At 36.4% G+C, this 22273-nt stretch overlaps 1 pseudogene across 1 annotated transcript; it reads left to right on the top strand.

Annotated features, from left to right (window-relative positions):
• Positions 1 to 14745: 14745 nt before the first annotated feature.
• LOC308620745 (DNA endonuclease RBBP8-like) lies at positions 14746 to 17401 on the top strand (annotated as a pseudogene). Its single transcript has one exon. The product of its transcript is annotated as a DNA endonuclease RBBP8-like (transcript).
• The last annotated feature ends 4872 nt before the right edge of the window (positions 17402 to 22273 follow it).

Here is a 22273-nt window from a genome sequence, read left to right as displayed (position 1 = left end):
TACTGTTTCATGAGGTGGCTGATTATAGAACCCCAGGGGTTGCCTGGCAGCTGGTGAATGAAGCCAGATCCTGGAGCCATTGCCAGCCTACTTATGGTCATAGCCAAGTCCTGTGGTTTTGTTTCAGGCTCCAAGGTCCCAGGGCAGGTGTTGGATTGCTGGTGGGTGGGGATAGTTTCTGACACAATTGGCTGCATTGCCCAGGGTGTCTTGAAGCTTGTGTTGGCCTGCTAGTGGGAGGGGCCAGGGCTGGTCCCAGGGCAGGGTCTAGCCTGCTGGTGGGTGGGCTGCATCTGCAAACTACAAGACTATGTTTTTTCTTCTGGCTGGTGTCTGCCTGCTGGGAACCTTGAGCTGGGCCTAATGCTGGGACTGGGGCCCTGAGAATTCTGGGGTTCATGTCTGCCAACTGGTGAGCGCTGTTGAGTCCTGGGACCTCTGGCGAGAGGAACCTGTGGGTCTTGGGTTTGTATCTTCACACTGTTACTTGTGGCTGGGTCCCAGGCCATTTTGTGGGCAAAACTGTGTCCAGAGGTGGCTGTTGGCACATGGGGTGTTAAGGAAGCCTGTCTGCTGTTGGGTGGGTCTGTGTCCATGCCTAGTTCATTGTTTGTTCTGTGACATCCCAGCACTGGTACCTATAGAACATTGGACCAGGGCAAGGCTCGGTCCAATAAACTAGAGGGAAGATTCGAAAATGGTGCTTGCCAGCACCACAGTCCACATGGTAGAATGAGCTCCCAAAATGGCTGCTGCCAGTATCTATGTCCCCAGGGTGAGCTGCAGTTGCCTCTTACCTCTCTGGGAGAAATTCCAAGATCAGTATATAGGTCTGACCTCAGCTTTTATCAAATTACTGTTTCTGCCCTGGGTCCTGGACATGTGAGGTGTTGTCTTCACCCTTTAAAAGTGAAGTCTCTATTTCTCTAGCTCTCGGGGATTCCCCAAAGTAAGCCCCACTGGCATCAAAGCAAATGCTCTGGTGGCTTGCCTTCCCACTGCAGGACCTCCAGGTTGGGGAGCCTGATGTGAGGCTCTGTGCTCACACTCCTTTGGGACAACCTCTGCAGGTGTAATTATTCTCCCATTTGTGGATTGTCCACCTTGGGGTATGGGATTTGACTATCTAGCTACTCTGCACCTTCTGTGCATATCATGGTGTTTTTCTTCATATCTTTCATTGTAGAAGATATTTTCTGGTCTCTTCCACTCTTTTTCACAATGATAGCTCTGTAAATAGTTGTGATTTCGGTGTGCCTGTGAGTAGAGGTGAGCTCAGGGTCTTTCTACTTTGTCATCTTGTGCCTGACTACTCTACTTTTAGTCTGCTAAAATTGATCAGTGAATTCAGTGACAGCCTGTTCATGTCATTGTCAGGTTTCTTAGTATAGGGTGACGTGACATACCTCTGCTTAGAATTGTACCAGTTTGTACCAGTTTATGTCTGTTGTTCTTATATAATTAATAACAATGTATTTTCAGCCACAAAATGTCTGTTTAGATAATGAATTATCTATGAACCTCACATTTGATAATTTTATCATCTACTGATGACAATTATCTAAGTCAGTTATTCCATTAAGAATTGCATAATGATTTTCTAATTCTATCATTCTTTCTTAATTTACTAACTGGTATACTTCTATACAAAACACTTTCCTTCATCCATAGGACTTACGGGATACCCTGGAATACAACTGACTTTAGAATGGCAAGGTAAATGCTCAGTTCTTTCACTTCAGATGCCAATTTTCATAATATAGAATTGGTGCCCAGGCAATCTCTAATGGATGTCCAATATCCAGTGAGTTTTGGTTTGTTTCTCTCTTTTTAAAATATCATTGTGAATGCATGGATTTTTGCATATTAAAGTGTTTTGATAAATCATAGTTATTATCCTTTTTGTTGCTTAAATTGTCCCATCTTTGGATAGCAGAAGTTCATTCAAGCTGGCATATGTGTCATTTTGACAGTACCTCACTTTCATCTCATGGCTTTCTTATTTTATGGCACATGATGTTCCAGGCTTATCTTCTATATTACTTCTTTTAGATCTGAAATCACATATTTCAAGTACCGGAAGAGTAATTAAGCAGATAACCAAGAAGTGAGCTTCATGCAACTTCTCCCCTACTGTCCCAAAATATTTGCAGAAAATAGTGCTTAAGGAAAAAGAAAAAGCTGACCTTTGATTTATATCAGGACTTGCTAGTGACTACATATAAAGCTATATAGAAACAACAGAGTTACAAACAGAATAAAGATGGTCTGTGACTTCAAGAAGTTTATAAGTTAGAAGGAAAATCAGACTACATCCAGTAATTGTAGGTGGAGTTATTGTGTTATAACTATCCAGCATTGCAAAATTAGAAAATTCTTGCTTAATTCAATTGAATATAAATAGAATACATCAATGTTTTGATCCTCTACTAATTGACTTAATAATGATTTTTCCCTAAACATATGGTTTTGATATTTCCCCCTGGTGAATAACTTATTAGGAGATTTACAGTTGTAACTTCAGAATCAGCCCAAACTGACTCTATACTATTTCTAACAAGATATTGAGTTGTTTATTTTACCAAATCAACTTTGCTTGACCAAAACCCAACAAGACAAATACTGAGAGGCTGAGGTTCACAGCAGAGAAATGGTTTATTCATGAGACAGCTATGTGAGGAGACGGTCGAAAGCCTCCCCAAAGATGAAGGCATTGGGATAGTTATGGGATAAAGAGCAGGACGATCTGAGGTATGGGGCAAGACAATTGGACGAAATAAAAATTTGAAGTAATCAGTGTTCTGAGGAGGCTTCTCTGAGTTACACACTTCTTCAAAGAATGCATATTCAGAAAACGGTGACATTAATATGATCTGAAGGAGGAGTTTTTGGCCCTCTGGCATCAAATTGTTATCCATGTGACACTTGTACAGAATCAGTTGAATGGTAGTGATCTCAACCGGTTTGAACTGGGCAAGGCTAGCTCCAAGCACCATAAAGAACAACTTAAGTAAATTTTACTATAAGGACACATACATCAGAGGTATTATACATAGGGGGTAGTTAAAGGAGTCTTGTGATATATACTCTAAGCTATGTGAAGCTTGGATGCTATGCAGTTTGCAAGAACAATTACAACAATAATAGTCAGTGAAGACAGGTTATACAATATTATTTATCAAGCAAGTTATAGTCTAAGGAAGATAACAAATGACTGCACTCATTTTCATTTTTCAGAGACAGCAGAAAACAGCTGCAAGTCATGCAGCTGAAGCATGGGCAGAGGAGAAATTTTTTGACCTCCGCTAGCACCCAGAAACAAACTCCTTCTATGAATTAACCTCACTGTGGTCTTCTGACTCTGAAGATTAGAGACACTGTTCCCTCTGGTTTTTTGGTACATTCCAGATGACTGGGGAGTTTATGGAAGTGTCAGTACATCTGCCCCTGATGTGTAATGACCTTATAGGGACCACCTTTTAAAAAACACATCGGGGCTTCCCTGGTGGCGCAGTGGTTGAGTCCACCTGCCGATGCAGGGGACGCGGGTTCGTGCCTCTGTCCGGGAGGATCCCATTTGCCGCGGAGTGCCTGGGCCCATGAGCCATGGCCGCTGAGCCTGCACGTCCAGAGCCTGTGCTCCACAGCGGGAGAGGCCACAACAGTGAGAGGCCCGCGTACTGCAAAAAAAAAAAAAAAAAAAAAAAAAAAAAAAACCAACAACAAAAAAACACATCTTTTGGGGGCTTTCTTGTTCATGAGGAAGAAGTTGGCTCTGGCAGCTCATCCAGGGCATACTTCCCTAACTTTGTTGGCATCTGTGAGGGACATTTTCTGCAAACACCAAGTCAGAACTTAACCTTAGAGAGACTTCCTTTGCTGTGGCCACCTGGAGGAACACCATAAATGGGAAATGTAAATGGTATACCAAACAACAACCAATTGGAATGCATTTTCCAAATTGGGATTCTTGTAGTTATGAGCCTATGAAAAAGAAAAGATGATATTCTTTTGTAATACTGCCTGACCCCAATATCAGATGGAGTCAGGGGAAGAGTGGCCTGAGAAAATGTCCTTAAATTATAATATTATTTTAGAATTAGACCAGTTTTGTAAGAGAGAGAAAAAATGGGGTGAAATCCTATATGTATAATCATTTATGTCTTTGTATCAATACTTATGAAACTTCCTATACTTGCAAGTCCTTACTTAATTGGGAACTGATGAAAATCTCATCCGAACAAAGGCCAAGATGGCCAGGTCTCTCAGGAACTTTTATCTTACTTTTATCTAGACCATCTCCAATGTATGAGAATGAGGAAAAAAAGGGAGAAATGAGGCCTTTTTAAACTCAAGGGAGTAAAATTAACTTATATCAACTGTTATTTATAAACTACTGAGTTTTATATTGCAATAATTCATGACTAAGTTTTAAAATGAAGCTATAAGATTTCTGGTTGTGTCTGTTTATATGTCTGTGTGTGTAATATAGATATGATATATTTCTACCTCCGGATAGAATTACCAAAATTAATTTGTAAACAAGCTCTGTTTAACTGGCTTAAAGGAAAATAAGAACTGATATAAATTCTCAGATATATAAAAGAAATTAACCCAAATGAATTTCAGGTTCATGTGATCTGGGAAATATTCAGTAATAAATTAATATTTGCTACTAAACAGTTTAATTTTGTTGGTTAATTAATACAGACATGTCTTTAGACTCATTGATGTTAATAGTAACACTTTTATTGTACCTAGGTTTACTAGAAGTCAAATAAGTTCTCATTATTTCAGTTGCGAAATTTGTCAACAAGAAAATTGGGGACTTCCCTGGTGGGGCAGTGGTTAAGAATCAGCCTGCCAATGTACGGGACACGGGTTTGAGCCCTGGTCCAGGAAAATCCCACGTGCCATGGAGCAACTAAGCCTGTGCGCAACAACTACTGAGCCTGCATGCCACAACTACTGAAGCCCATGCACCTAGAGCCTGTTCTCCACAACAAGAGAAGCCACCAGAATGAGAAGCCTGCACACTGCAATGAAGAGTAGCTCCCACTAGCCACAACTAGAGAAAGGCTGCGAGCTGCAACAAAGACCCAATGCAGCCATAAATAAATAAATAAATAAATAAATAAATAAATAAATAAATAAATAAATAAAAATTTATTTTAAAAAAAGGAAAATTAACTTGGTGTGATGATATTTTCATAAGTAATTAAATAAATGTAACTGGGATAGAAGTTTTTAGGTGAACTCTCTAGGAATAACTGTTTCAGAAAAATCTACTTAAAAATAGTTTCTCCAGATGTTTGGTAAATTGAAATTTTAGAGGTTTGTTAAATTAAGCTAAATGATGAATTCATTGAATATTCAGTTCATTTCCAAATAAGATAAAATACTGGAACATTAATTGCTAAACAAGTTTATGTACTTTTGTAGTCTCTTACTAGAGGTAAAATAAAGATGCTTAGGTTTATTGGACATATGTCTTGTATCACATTAAAGAAAAAAATTATGCTGTGAAGAGATTGTATGTTTCTAGGAATTATAGAATATGTTCATAAGTTTACCATTCAGGAAATCCTGGTATGACAGTTCACAATTTCTTGCTTCTTGATTTTCACTAGAGTTTAAGGCTTTTGAGGGTTAAAAATTATAATACATATGTAATTAAAGCTACTAGAAATAAAAAGGGAAATTTTTCAGTCTGCAAGGAAACTATGATATGTGTTTTCAGTAAAAAAAAAAATGAGAGGTGGAAGTGCATTTTGTTAAGGAAAAGAAAGTAATTTTCATAAAATGTTATGTCTAAGTGAGAAAAAAAATAAAGGACAAACTAATATGGATGCAGCAAGTTTTGGAAGGTTTGTGGTAAAGGGACCTTGTGAAAGGAGTTTACATGGTTAGGACCAGCTAAGTTTAGATTGAATTTAGTTGAGTAAATAAATTTTGTTATTAAAGTAAGCTGGTGCAAACCTAGAATTTGGTTTTCTCTCCCCATGAAGAGGACAGAGTTTCCTTGGAATATTGATCTGATTTTGATAAAAGGTCATAAAAGTTTCTTTATCTTTTAAGTAATCTACTGTAACTTTCTGAATTTTCCTTTGAAATATTTTATTATCACTTGGTTAAGTGAATAAGTATTTTTTCACAGTGACCTATTATTTTATTTGACCAGGGTTTTAAAACTTTTTGATATTTTTGACAAACTTCCCCCAAATCAAATTCTAAATAGAGTGTTATTGATCTGGAAATAACTTTGAGGTTTTCCAGAAGACCCTTGGAACACCTCTAGAGATTTGTTTTCTCTCCTTGTCAAAGAAAGATATTACATTAATTAGGCTTATTTGGTATGTTAAGTTACATGGGAAGCATTGTCAAATGAGTGATAAAGTTTTTTAAGTTATATTGTATAGGTACATGTCATTAGTATAAAAGTTCTTGATGGGCTTCCCTAGTGGCACAGTGGTTAAAAATCCACCCGTCAATGCAGGGGACACGGGTTTGAGCCCTGGTCTTGGAAGATCCCACATGTTGCAGAGCAGCTAGGCCTGTGCACCACAACTACTGAGCCTGTGCTCCACAGCTCATGAGCCACAACTGCTGAGCCTATGTACCACAACTACTGGGGCCTGCATGCCTAGAGCCCGTGCTCTGCAACAGGAGAGGCCACTGCAATGAAGAGTAGCACCCACTTGCCCCAACTAGAGAAAGCTCACATGCAGTAATGAAGATCCAATGTAGTCAAAAATAAATAAATAAATAAATTTATTTTTAAAAAGTTATTGAAATTTCTAAAATTTGAATAGGTCCTGGTATAAAGTTACTTTATTTTAATACTTTATGTCACAAAAATAATCACATTTCTTTGTCAATTGCATTGCAATAAGGTCTTTAACAATGCTTTTTAAGTCTTTTGTCATTTATAGAGAGTTGTTGTCTTCTGATGCTATTGCAAAAAAAATCTTCATCTTAAGATTCCTAGAAATAACTTTTTGACAAGTATAGATTTTTGATAACTTTCATATCATACTGCTGAAACCTTTCCCTTTAAGCTAATTTTGACATACACCAACTTGTTTTTATTTTATTTTTTTGAATTTTATATTGGAGTACAGTTGATTTACAATGTTGTGTTAGTTCAGGTGTACAGCAAAGTGATTCAGTTATACATATGTGTGTGTTTGTGTGTGTGTGTGTGTGTGTTTATATATATTCTCTCTATTTTTTCCTGATTATTTTTCCATATAGGTTATTATAAAGTATTAAGTAGAGCTCTCTGTGCTATAAAGTAGATCCTTGTTGGTTATCTATTTTATATATAGTACTGTATATATCTTAATCACAGCCTCCTAATTTAACACTTCTCTCCACTTTTCCCCGTTGGTAACCATAAGTTTGTTTTCTATGTCTATGAGTCTGTTAATGTTTTGTAAATAAGTTCATTTGTATCTTTTTTTAATAGTCCATGTATAAGTGATATTATATAATATTTGTCTTTCTCTGTCTGACTTACTTCACTTAGTATGATAATCTCTAGGTCCATCCATGTTGCTTATAGCAACTTATTAAAGTGTATTTTGTGGATAGAATTGAAACATTTATCTTTTCTCTCTACTTGATCCCTCCAGAAACTGGAAAATCTTAGGTTTCCAGAAGCCTTATCGGGTGAATAAGGAAGGACACCTCTTGTCAGGTGCAGGAATCTCAAGACATTTTGGGAACTTGAGAAGAGAATAATTTACCCAAATCTATAGATATTACAGGTGGAATCTGATAGCAAACCCTTGTTATGGCTTTCCTGGTCTTGAGAGCCATTTTAAAAGCTCAACCTGAGATCTCTTTTGAAAAGTTCCAGCAAAGCCAAAATTAAAAGAGCTTACATAATCACTTATGTAAATAAACAGGCTGAAGTTATTAAGACCAGACATATTTTTCAAACAAATTAGTCTTAATTTGGCTATATTTGGTAAATGAATAATTTGAAGGAGAAAAATATCAAGTTTTAATAATATACCTTTGTGGATATTAAGTTCTAATATTGTTAATTGTCTTTGAGGTTTGGTTTTTACTGCTTAAGATTCACTTCCAATATGGCTTCTTGTTGCTATGTTGCATTATTGTAGAGGTCAATTAAATTATTAAAAGGATATTCTGAGTTTGTCTCTGAAGCTTACCACAGTAATCTATCTTTGGATGAAGATCAGGTAACCCATAACTGGCAACGAGGAAATGATGCATCCTGGAAAAGACGTCAGTCAAAGGACTCTCTCTCTCTCCATCCTAGGTGGAAAGACCTTAATCAGGTATTCTTAACTAAGTCATGCACATGGAAACTAAAAGGAATTTACTCTTGAATTCATATTTCCCACATAAAAGGGCCTCTGCACTGGACTGGTATATAGAAATGACTGTTGACTTCAAACTCACCTTAAAACCATATACAAACATGGGAGAAATGACACCCACACTAGGACAAGAAGAAGATGACAGCAGTGGTAGACTGCTGACCCAAGAATCTGAACCAGGCCTGTTAGCTCTCCTACTAATTATACTGCTTACCAAATCTTTCTCTCCCTATCAAAATTGAATATTATTGTTTTACTTCTAACTGTACTTTTGACCCTAAGTTCAGGAGGGAAAGAAATTCTCTAGTGAAATTGTCACAAAGTATAAATATACTCATGACATGTTTTACTGCTTGTTTTAAGTCTATTGCTGAAAGAACACATAGAATTTTTGTTTGACAATTGGATGTAATTAATGTAAAACCTAAAAACTGTTTTCCTATCAGCATACCTCTTTGCTTGTTCATTATGTCTGATTAGTTTTCCTCCAGTGGATAACTAGGCAAATCTATCTATCATCTATCTATCTACCTATCTATCTAACAAAAAAAAGTGGCCTAGCACCCAGGGACATGATGGACACAGGGCATTCAGTAACAACTCTGGTATTGAGGGGCAAATATTTTGTTTATCAGTGCATTCTATCAAAAGGTTTGCAGTCAAAAGGAGGAAAGCATGGGGTAAATCTTCATGTATCAGGGTACAGGGAAGCCATTCTGCCTTATTCATGATTTAACATATATTTTATGATGTTTTGTAGCCTGTCAAACATACATTGTGCATCTGCTTTAACGGTTAAAGAAATAAATGCATTTAAATATCAAAAGAGGAAAGTTTTACTGAACTCTGTCCACCACAGAAACAGTCACCTCTACCCACCACCAGTCCCTCCCATCAGGAAACTTGCACAAGCATCTTAGATAGCTTCATCCACCAGAGGGCAGACAGCAGAAGCAAGAAGAACTACAATCCTGCAGCCTGTGGAACAAAAAACACATTCACAGAAAGATAGACAAGATGAAAAGGCAGAAGGCTATGTACCAGATGAAGGAACAAGACAAACTCCCAGAAAAAAAACTAAATAAAGTGGATATAGGCAACTGTCCAAAAAAAAAAAAAAATTCAGAATAATGATAGTGAAGATGATCCAGGACCTCGGAAAAAGAATGGAGGCAAAGATCAAGAAGATGCAATAAATGTTTAACAAAGATCTAGAAGAATTAAAGAACAAACAAACAGGGATGAACAATAAAACAACTGAAATGAAAACTACACTAGAAGGAATCAATAGCAGAATAACTGAGGCAGAAGAACGGATAAGTGACCTGGAAGACAGAATTGTGGAATTCACTGCTGCAGAACAGAATAAAAAATAATAATAATAATAATGTAAAGAAATGAAGACAGCCTAAGAGACTGCTGGGACAACATTAAACACAATAACATTCACATTATAGGGATCCCAGAGGAGAAGAGAGAGAGAAAGAACTCAAGAAAATATTTGAAGTGATTATAGTCGAAAACTTCCATAACATGGGAAAGGAAATAGCCACCCAAGTCCGGGAAGCACAGACAGTCCCATACAGGATAAACCCAAGGGGAAACATGCTGAGAAATATAGTAATAGAATTGGCAAAAATTAAACACAAAGAAAAGTATTGAAAGCAGCAAGGGGAAAATGACAAATAACAGGCAAGGGAACTCGCATAAGGTTAACAGCTGATTTCTCAGCAGAAACTCTACAAGCCAGAAGGGAGTGGCATGATATACTTAAAATGATGAAAGGGAAGAACCTACAACCAAGATTACTCTACCCAGAAAGGATCTCATTCAGATTTGATGGAGAAATTGAAAGCTTTAAGTAAAGCAAAAGCTAAGAGAATTCAGCACCACCAAATCAGCTCTACAACAAATGCTAAAGGAGCTTCTCTAAGTGGGAAATACAAGAGAAGAAAAGGACTTACAAAAACAAACCCAAAACAATTAAGAAAATGGTCATAAGAACATAAATATCAATAATTACCTTAAACATCAATGGATTAAATGCTCCAAACAAAAGACACAGGCTTGCTGAATGGATAAAAAAACAAGACTAATATATGTACTATCTCCAGGAGACCCACTTCAAATCTAGGGACACATACAGACTGAAAGTGAGGGGATGGAAAAAGATATTCCATGCAAATGGAAATAAAGCTGGAGTAGCAATACTCATATCAGATAAAATAGACATTAAAATAAAGAATGTTACAAGAGACAAGGAAGGACACTACATAATGATCAAGGAATCAATCCAAGAAGAAGATATAAAAATTATAAATATATATGTACCCAACATAGAAGCACCTCAACACATAAGGCAACTGCTAACAGCTATAAAAGAGGAAATCGACAGTAACACAATAATAGTGGGGGACTTTAACACCTCACTTAAACAATGGACAGATCATCCAAACAGAAAATTAATAAGGAAACAGAAGCTTTAAATGAAACAATAGACCAGAAAGATTTAATTGATATTTATAGGACATTCCATTCAGAGGCAGCAGATTAAACTTTTTTCTCAAGTGCCAATGGAATATTTTCCAAGATAGATTACATATTGGGTCACAAATCAAGTCTCAGTAAATTTAAGAAAATTGAAATCATATCAAGCATCTTTTCTGACCACAATGCTATGAGATTAGAAATCAATCACATGGGAAAAAAACGTAAAAAACAAAAACACATGGAAGCTAAACAATACATTACTAAATAACTAAGAGATCACTGAAGAAATCAAAGAGGAAATCAAAAAATACCTAGAGACAAATGACAATGAAAACACGATGATCCAAAACCTATGGGATGTAGCAAAAGCAGTTGTAACAGGGAAGTTTAAAGCTATACAAGCCTATGTCAAGAAATAAGAAAAATCTCAAATAACCAATCTAACCTTACACTTAAGGGAACTAGAGAAAGAAGAGCAAACAATACCCAAAGTTAGCAGAAGGAGAGAAATCATAAAGATCAGAGCAGAAATAAAAGAAATAAAACAAAGAAAACAATAGCAAAGATCAATAAAACTAAAAGTTGGTTGTTTGAGAAGATAAACAAAATTGATCAACCATTAGCCAGACCCATCAAGAAAAACAGGGAGAGGGCTCAAATCAATACTATTAGAAATGAAAAAGGAGAAGTGACAACAGACACCGCAGAAATACAAAGCATCCTAAGAGACTACTACAAGCACCTGTATGCCAATAAAATGGAAAACCTGGAAGAAATGGACAAATTCTTAGAAAGGTATAACCTTCCAAGACTGAACCAGGAAGAAATCGAAAATATGAACAGATAATCACAAGTAATGAAATTGAAACTGTGATTAAAAATCTTCTGACAAACACAAGTCCAGGACCAGATGTCTTCACAGGTGAATTCTATCAAACATTTAGAGAAGAGCTAATACCCATCCTTCTCAAACTCTTCCAAAAAATTGCAGAGGAATGAACACTCCCAAACTCACTCTATGAGGCCACCAACATGCTGATACCAAAACCAGACAAAGACACTACAAAAAATGAAAATTACAGACCAGTATCACTGATGAATATAGATGCAAAACTCCTCAACAAAATACTAACAACAAGAATCCAACAACACATTAGAAGGATCATAACCATGATCAAGTGGGATTTATCCCAGGGATGCAAGGATTCTTTAATATATGCAAAGCAACCAATGTGATACACGATATTAACAAAGTGAAGAATAAAAACCATATGATCATCTCAATAGATGTAGGAAAAGCTTTTGACAAAATTCAACACCCATTTATGATAAAAACTCTCCAGAAAGTGGGCATAGAGGGAAGCTACCTCAACATAATGAAGGCCATATATGACAAACCCACAGCAAACATCATGCTCAATGGTGAAAAACTGAAAGCATTTCCTCTAAGATCAGGAACAAGACAAGGATATCGACTCTCATCACTGTTATTCAACATAGTTTTGGAAGTCCTAGCCACAGCAATCAGAGAGGAAAATTAAATAAAAGGAATACAAATTGGAAAAGAAGTAAAACTGTCACTGTTTGCAGAGGACGTGATACAATACATAGAGAATCATAAAGATGCCACCAGAAAACTACTAGAGCTAATCAATGAATTTGGCAAAGTTGCAGGATACTAAATTAATGCACAAAAATTTCTTCCATTTCTATACACTAATGATAAAAAATCTGAAAGTGAAATTGAAGAAACACTCCCATTTACCACTGCATCAAAAAGAAAAAAATACCTAGGAATAAACCTACCTAAGGAGACAAAAGACCTGTATGCAAAAAAACTATAAGACACTGATGAAAGAAACTAAAGATGATAAAAATAGATGGAGAGATATACCATGTTCTTGGATTGGAAAAATCAACATTGCGCAAATGACTATATACACAAAGCAATCTACAGATTCAATGTAATCCTTATCAAATTACCAATGGCATTTTTTATGGAACTAGAACAAAAAATCTTAAAATTTATATGGAGACACAAAAGACCCAGAATAGCCAAAGCAGTCTTGAGGGGAAAAAACAGAGCTGGAGGAATCAGACTCCCTGACTTCAGACTATACTACAAAGCTACAGTAATCAAGACAATGTAGTACTGGAACAAAAACAGAAATATAGATCAATGGAACATGATAGAAACACCAGAAATAAACCCACGCACCTGTGGTCAACTAATCTATGAGAAAGGAGTCAAGGAAATACAATGGAGAAAAGACAGTCTCTTCAATAAGTGGTGCTGAGAAAACTGGACAGCTACATGTGAACGAATAAAATTAGAACACTCCCTCACACCATACACAAAAATAAACTCAAAATGGATTGGAGACCTAAATGTAAGACCAGACACTAAAAAACTCTTAGAGGAAAACATAGGAAGGACACTCTTTGACATAAATCACAGCAAGATCTTTTTTGATCCACCTCCTAGAGTAAAGGAAATAAAAACAAAAATAAACAACTGGGACCTAATGAAACTTAAAAGCTTTTGCATAGCAAAGGAAACCATAATCAAGGTGAAAAGACAACCCTCAGAATGGGAGAAAATATTTGCAAATGAATCAACAGATAAAGGATTAATCTCCAAAATATATAAACAGCTCGTGCAGCTCAATATTGAAAAAGCAAACAACCCAATCCAAAAATGGGTAGAAGACCTAAATAGACATTTCTCCAAAGAAGACATACAGATGGATAAGAAGCACATGAAAAGCTGCTCAACATCACTAATTATTAGAGAAATGCAAATCAAAACTACAATGAGGTATCACCTCCCACCAGTTAGAATGGGCATCATCAGAAAAGCTACAAACAACAAATGCTGGTGAGGGTGTGGAGAAAAGGGAACCCTCTTGCACTGTTGGTGGGAATGTAAATTGATACAGCCACTATGGAGAACAGTATGGAGGTTCCTTAAAATACTAAAAATAGAATTACCATATTACACAGCAATCCCACTACTGGGCATACACCCAAAGAAAACCATAATTCAAAAAGACTCATGCACCCCAATGTTCACTGCAGCACTATTTACAATAGCTAGGTCATGGAAGCAACTTTAATGCCCATTGACAGATGAATGAATAAAGAAGTTGTGGTACATATATACAATGGAATATTACTCAGACATAAAAAGCAATGAAATTGGGTCATTTGTAGAGACGTGGTTGGATTTAGAGACTGTCATACGGAGTGAAGTAAGTCAGAAAGAGAAAAACAAATATCTTATATTAAGGCATATATGTGGAACCTAGAAAAATGGTACAGATGAACCAGTTTGCAAGGCAGAAATTTAGACACAGATGTAGAGAACAAACGTATGGACACCAAGGGGAGAAAGTGGCGGGTGGTGGTGTGATGAATTGGGAGATCGGGTTTGACATGTATACACTGATGTGTATAAACTGGATGACTAATAAGAACCTGCTGTATAAAAAAATACATAAAAGAAAAATATAAAAATAAAAATGGGAGGACGGGGCAGGGTGAGTGGGGCTGGCAGCCCTTTGGGCCCTCCCTCAGCCCTGGAAAGTGTGGCTGCCCCGGGGGCATGGCTTGGCCCCTGGCGCTTTGGCAGTACAGTGAGGGAATGAGGAGAAAAACAAACAGCTGTCTCCACCCAGCCCCAGAGCATACTCGCTTCTCTGTTTGGGCTTTCAAAAATCTCAAGGCAACTTGCAAGCCAAGTATTTGGAGTTCATTGGCATCACAACTTGAGTTCCAGCCATGACAGAGACATGTCCTAGCAGTGTGACCTTGGGTATTTAAACTGGCCAAAAACAACTTCAGACCTATATAATGTAACAGAGAAGGTCATTAAGCAGTAGAAGTGTGGAGCATATTAAGCAAGATGAACATCTCCAGAAGCAGTTGTGGAAGTTCTAGTTCTGCTGATGTATCTAATAACTTTAAGGATCTTTGGACAAAACGAAAGGAGTACAATGATAAAGAAGTAAAAAATTTACAATAAAAGTAAACAAACTGAAAAAGCGATGCAGACTAGAAGAATTCTTCACCAAAAATCAACAGCTGAGAGAGCAAGAGAAAATCCTCTATGAAACCATTAAAGTTTTAGAAGACCTATTAAGAGCAGGATTATGTGATCACTGTGCTGTAACCAAAGATCATATGTGGAAGAAACAGCAAGAGTTTGAAAATATTCCACAGCAGAATCTTAAACTTATCACAGAGCTTGTGAATGAAAAGACTACTCTACAGGAAGAAAATAAACAGCTTTCTGAACAGCTGCAGCAGAAAATTGAGTATGATCAACAGCATCAAGCAACTGATCTTGAATCTGAGGAAGATGTTATTCCAGATTCACCATAAGAACCTTTTCATCTTCTGGTGCTAACTGACTACGAAGAAAGGAGAAATTCCTTGTCTAATATGTAGAACAAACACATACTAAATTGGAGCACTCTGGGTGTACACATAAAATGAGAAAAGTCCCAAAGTCTTCACCTCATCTATGACATAAAGCTAATGAAAGTGAAATTCTAGTGGCTGACACTTGTGATCAGAGTCAAGCTCCAATGGCTAAAACACATGGAAAAAGCAGTTATCCTCCTGATAATTTAGCTATAATTGTTGCTGAAACACTTGGACTTAGTGTTCAAGACAAATCTGAATCTCGAGGCCCTAGGAGCCCTCTTGGTGATGAGATTTACCACTGTCAGGAAGGAGACCACAAAAAACAACACTTTGAGGAATCTAGAAGAAATAGTGAAGATAGTTTAAGATTTTCATATTCTAATTCAAAGACTCCTCCTCAAGAAGAATTGACTAGTCGAGTATGATCTCTTCTATTTGGAGCTACCTCTAATGTGAAAAGTAGTTTAGGTTTGAGTATAAGTTTGTCCCCATCTCTTTTAGAAACTGAGGGGGAGGAAATCTGAAAACAGTGCCTTTCAGCAACACTTCTAATTCTGGATCAGAGAAACCTATATCAAAATCTGAAGATGGTGGCCTTTTCACACATCATAATCTTGGGGCTGAAGTGAACAAGATCACTAACCAGTCATCTTCTAATAAGCAGATGCTTGTAAATAAAAATGCAAGTGAATCCATAAATGAACAGGATAGTATTGATCACATTAAAGATACTGTTACTGATAAAGATAAACATGTGGTACCCCTGAAATCTTTGGGAAGCAGAACCAAATGGAAGAAAATTGAGGAAGAAAGTGAAGATGAAGTAAGCTGTCCCCAAGCCTCCTTTGATAAAGAAAATGCCTTTTTCTTTTCCACTGGATAGTCATTCTTCCATGAATGGAGACTATGTAATGGGTAAACTTCTGGATCTGATTGATTTTCAGCTATTCAGTGTCAAGAGAAAAGCCAAGGAAGTGAGAACTCTAAAATCAGATTTAAGCAAGTGACTCTCTATGAGGCTTTGAAGCCCGTTCCAAAGGGCTCTTCCTCAAGACATAAGGCCTTGAGTAGGAGCTGTGGGTTAATCAAAGATTCCCCAGAAGAGCTCTGTTTACAGGAGCCCCTTTTGCAGTCCTTGAGTAAATCTTCAGAAAATAAAACACTGTTACGAATAAAGGAAGAAAATCCTATATTTAAAATCCATTTACGTCCATGTAAAGGCTTGGAGACAGAGAATATTTTTCATGATGTGAAGGGTGCTGGTTCTCATGAGCCTATAAACATAAAAACCAGGTCAGTCCATGGAACATGTTAACTTGCATCAGTTCTTCAGTTAAATCCATGTAGAATTGCTAAAACAAAGTCTCTACAAAACAATGAAGATGTATCCATTGAAAACATCCAGTGAAGTATAGCTCCAGGAGCAAACTTTTCTCAGTGTAAAATGTATATTACTGTAATAGATATGAAGGATGGCAGTCAGTCAAGATTAGCAGGAGAAGAGGTGGTGGACATGGACTTTGTGTTGGTTAGTGAAACTATGCTTTTAAAAATGAAGAAGCAAGAGCAGAAGGGAGAAAAATGTTCAAATAGAGAAAGAAAAATGAATGATAGCTTGGAAGATATATTTGATTGGACTACACATGAAGAATATGAATCCTGTTTGGCAGATAGCTTCCCCCAAGTAGCAGATGAAGAGAAGGAGCTGTCAACTACTACAAAAACAAAAACAAAAACAAAAACTCTTCTGGTGATGAACAAGATAAAGTCAAACAGAAAGAATTTATGCAACATATTTTGAAGATAGAGAGAGACTAGCTTATGAAATTTTCCTCATATTGAGGAATAAAGAAGAAAATTGCTTGGACACACATGTAAGGAATGTGAAATTTATTATGCAGATTTTCCAACAGAAGAAAAAGAAAAGAAGTTGGCTTCCTGCTCAAGATTTCACCTCATTCCAGCCAACACACCAGAGAATTTCTGGGAAGTTGGTTTTCCTTCCACTCAGAGTTGTATGGAAAAAGGTTACATTAAAGAAAATCTTGACCCTTGTCCTTGTACAAAAAGACGGTAGCCTTACCATGCAATATTTTCTCCAAAAGGCAAAGAGCAGAAGGCATAAATGTTGAAGCAAAAACAGGAGAGGGGACAATTTTATTTTTAGTTATTTATAGTTAAAGTTGGTATTAAACATTGAATTTTTTGATCTTCTGTAAGCTAATTTATAAATGATTTTTCTATTGAAAATGTTTTCAAATGGCATTTACCCATCCCATAGACAACTATTTAAAAATGTGGATAAGTTTATGTTGTATTCTCTTGCTTTTGCACCTTTAAATAATAAGGTGCTTTCATTTTGCAATCTAACTTGAGTTGTTCGTTACTTTATTTTGGTAATACCTAATTACAATTTTGAATATAAAAAACAATGAATAAATACAAATCAAAATGAAGTAACTGTGATTCAGGCATTCAAAATAGAGCTGGGGTGGCCATCATGGATGTGGTTTGAGACACATTCCTATATTATGGAGAACTTGAATTTTCTGAACTGTGTCAGACTCAAGGATCATCTCTTCTCAAAACAATATCTGCTAGCAGCTGCCAGCTGCAAACTTATGGTCCCAAAGTCTCCCCTTATAATTATGATTTTTTTATCTTATTTTAGAAATAGTAGCTAATGATTCAGCTCAAGCCATAGCCTCCCAGCAGAGGGCTCCAGATTCTTGAGACAAAATAATATTTGACAATAGCATTGCTTTAGATTATATTTTAGCAGAAAAAGGAGGTATATATGTAGTTGCCAGTATCTCCTATTGTGTATATATTAATATCACATCAGAGGTTGAAACCAACTTATATAAAAATTGGACAGTAGGCTACTTGGCTCCAAAAAAGTGTCATCACAAGAGCCTGGATTTGATCTCTTAGGAAATATTTCTCATGGAACCCATTAGGAATAAAGTCTATATTAGAGGGATTACCTAAACTAAGTGTCAATGATTTGTGCTTGCTAAGATTTATCCTTCTTGTCAAGCTCTGTATTTGTTGTTTGTCTCATATCTTTAAGCCCCCACACCCCAACCCATATGACATTCATTGAACATAGAAGTCCAGACCCAAAGCCTTGGCCTCACCTTAGGACTCATGAGAATGTGAAACAATTTTATTCCACAAACCCAGACCTTTATCCCATATAAGCAAGAAGAAGCTAGAGTGGGTCATCACCCACTATCCCTCAAGACTGAGGAATGAAAAGGGAGAGTTTGTACCCCAGCTGAAAATGGCCCTATCTTATTCTTAACAGAATACTGAGTTGTTTTTCAAAAGAAACAGAACAAAACTGCAAGTCATACAGCCATAGTATTGGTGTTTATGTGTGTTGGACAACAATCCCTTTGCTGAGTAACACAGTCTTCTCTTTAATCAGATGAGAAAATGTACATATTCACTCCCTTCCTTATGATTTTTATAACTTGTATAAATATATACAAAGAAGTTACCAGTTCACACAGAAGATGTCAGAGGTCCCAATCTACTTAGAAAAATAAACAACTGTGTTTCAATTCTCATAAACATTACAATGGCAGGAATTTTACCCACCACTCTTCTCCCTCTGAGAGTGAGTCCAAAACCTCAGAAAAAAATTTTCAGGGATTATTAATTTTTAACATTTAGAAAAACAAGAAAATAGTTCCTTCCCCAGTAAATCTTCAGTCTTAATGACCTAGATCTTTGCAGATTCCAAGGTCTTTGTGTTATGGTGGGGAAAATCTTCTAAGTAGCAAGGAATGACTTCAGCTTGTTAAGAGTTAAAACATGCTCTTATGTTTGCCACTTGAATATCAGACTCTGAGCACTGGACTCCCCATTAAGTACTTATTTATGTAACAGTAAACATTAAGTTTGTTTAATGTTCTGGAAAACCTTAATTTCAATTATTTGAAACTGTGTTCTGACAAAACTGAATCATGTGTCCTGATTTAATCTGAAAAAGTAGTCATTTAATGGTTAACTGAATGAGAGAAAAGTGTTTTCTCTTTCATATGCTGGTTTTTAATTGATGAGAAATACTCATTAAAACAACTAAACTTAGAATTAAGAAATTTTTAATAGAAAGAATGAATTTATGTAATTCAATACTTTACTAAGTATTTGGTTTAAATCATAATCTTTTTTTGCCTTTTCTTGGTAAACAAGGAAGGAATTATTTGCTATTGAAATCTGTGTCCTTCTTTCCAAGCTCTCTTTCTCGGAAATTCTCTCAAATTTGCATTAAGTAAGAGAAACAAAAAATAAACAAAGAAAACATTTTAAATCCATATTTTTTTCTTAGCTGTATTACCAAAGCACTTGTCTTTTGAAAAGGAAATTGAGATAAATACACTTTATTTTTTTTAAGTTAAAAAATTTGCATGGCTTTTGTGTAAGTCCAGTATTAAAATTCTGACTGTGTACTAGCTCTAAGATCTTGAAATAGGTATATAAACTCTCTTAGTTTCTTTAACTATAGAGATTTTTTCTTTCAAAGCTGGCAAGTCATGACTATCTCCATAAAGATTGGTGTCTTTCTCTTCTTTTAACTTTTTATACAACAAGAAATCCAAATTTAGTGGTTTCTGTAGCAATGAGCAATTTTGACCAGTTTGTTGCAGATTAAAATGTATGCCCAAAAACATTTCTTTCTCTCTTTTCCTTTTTTTTTTTTTTTTTTGGCTGCACTGGGTCTTCATTGCTGCATGAGGGCTTTCTCTAATTGTGGCAAGTGGTGGTTACTCTTCGGTGCGGTGCACGGACTTCTCACTGTGGTGGCTTCTCTTGTTGCAGAGCATGGGCTCTAGGTGTGTGAGCTTCAGTAGTTGCCGTATGCAGGCTCAGTAGTTGCAACAAGTGGGTTCTAGGATGCACAGGCTTCAGTAGTTGTGGCACATGGGCTCAGTAGTTGTAGCTCATGGGCTCTAAAACACAGGCTCAGTAGTTGTGGTGCACGGGTTTAGTTACTCTGCGGCATGTGGGATCTTCCCAGACCAGGGACTGAACACGTGTCCCCTGCATTGGCAGGCAGATTCTTAACAACTGTGCCACCAGGGAAATCCCTGAAAAATATTTCTTAAAAGCATCTTTTTTCCCCCAGAATTTTATTTAGAACAAATATTTGAGTAGGCTTAATAACATAATTTAAACATGCATGGGTTGGTCCTTAAAACATAAAAGTGCAATATGGGGAGTTTAGTGCTAATTTTTAAAATAGGAGTTCCAAAATTGCTTTGAGTAATGACAGCATTATTTAAAAGATAGAATTTTTCAGAATTAGATTTGAAATATTTCTGTTTAATATTCACTTGAAGGATGAAGTTTGAATGTTTTTATACCCCATAAATGTGGAGAGCCTAACTCTCATTCAAATTAGTTCCTAAAGTTTTTGACATTTTTTTATCTTGTGAATAAGGGAAAATATATATAATTAATTACTTTATTAATGCAAAATTCTTCTGTAAATAATGTGAATTTTGGTGTAGCAGAAGGTAGCATCACTGAGTGAAAATAATATAAATTATGGAGCTAGCAGCCCTGCAATTTGATCCTATTTTCCCACTTACTGGTTTTAGTATCTGTTTCTTCATATTTTTTAATTGAGGAATATAGTTATTCTCTATACTGGATGCTTTCCTTTCTTAACTGTTTAACATCTAGCTGCTCTTCTATTTGGGAATACTCATTTGTGGCAGGATGTGCCCCATCTTTCAGCCCTTGAGAAGCAGAGACTTGAAACGTGACTTAGACTCAGCTAACCAGACACCCTGGAGAACGACTTTTTATCTTGATCAAGGAACTCAAAGGAAAAAGGTTGGTTATAATTTATTCACAGTGACATTGTCCTCATTGTCCTGGGGCAGAATGTACCTACTTCTTGGCCTCTGGACACACATCTCTTTGTTATTTATCATTGCCCAAGCTGACCTTCAGGTGTTCATCAGCTGTGAGCCGCCAATGTCATCCTGCAATAGATTCCTGCTCTTCTAAGACAACCAGGGTCAATTCCCGTTGCTTGAAAACAAATGCCCTGAGTGACACACCTATTGCAGTAGGTTGAATAATGGCTATCCAAAGATATCAAGTCCTAATTCCTGGAACTTGCAAATATTACCTTATTTGGGGAAAAAAAAAGTCTTTGTACATGCAACTAAGTTAAGGATTTTGAGAGGAAGTGATCACAAGTGTCCTTATAGGAGAGAGGCAGAGAAAGTCACACACAGGAGAGATGGTCATGTGAAGACAGGCAGAGGTTGGAATGATGCAGCCAAGGAATGATGAAGGTAAAAGAGGTCAAGAATGGAATCTCCCATAGAACTTCTGGAATTGTTACCCTACCACCATGTTGATACTGAATTTCTTACCTACAGAACTGTAAAAGAATTTCCATTTTTTTTAAGCTTAAACTTTTAATGTTGATGTTATATAACTGTACACAGATAGACTAAGATCCAAATCAAAGTGTCTGGCTCCAAAGACAAAAGTTATTTTAACTTTAAATTTTAGTCCTTCTAATCTAGCAATGATGTTAAAATCTGGAAGTTGGGGAAGAAATAGGTAATTAAATTAAAGAGTTGATCTAAGAAGATAGGATTTTTGAAATCTCTGTCTTTTGAGACTTTTGATAAAGGATGGCAGTTTGAACATGTATGTTTTTTTCATTTCTTTCCTGAAGTATCACTAAAATGGTGGTAAATAAATATAAAAACTATAAATCTTACAGACCAAGGATAGGAGAAAACAGTGGGTATAATTTTTTTGGAGTATGAAAACCATATTTTTAACAATAACTGATTTGGATGAATAAAATAAAACCTAAATGATTGGGGATAGGGTGCAGCCTGGGATGGGGGAACAGGGATAAAATGGAAGAATGGAACCCAAAGGAATTTATGCAAACCATAGAACGTAGAAAGGCCTAGGAAGTGGTGTTCCTAGGTATCTCTTAAGATTATAGTTTGAAATTG

Source organism: Mesoplodon bidens (genome assembly GCF_964165515.1).
Source record: "Mesoplodon bidens genome assembly, chromosome: 7".
Lineage (NCBI taxonomy): Eukaryota > Metazoa > Chordata > Mammalia > Artiodactyla > Ziphiidae > Mesoplodon > Mesoplodon bidens.
The sequence above is the reverse complement of the archived record's forward strand: the minus strand, read 5'-3'. Positions and strand labels throughout refer to the sequence as shown.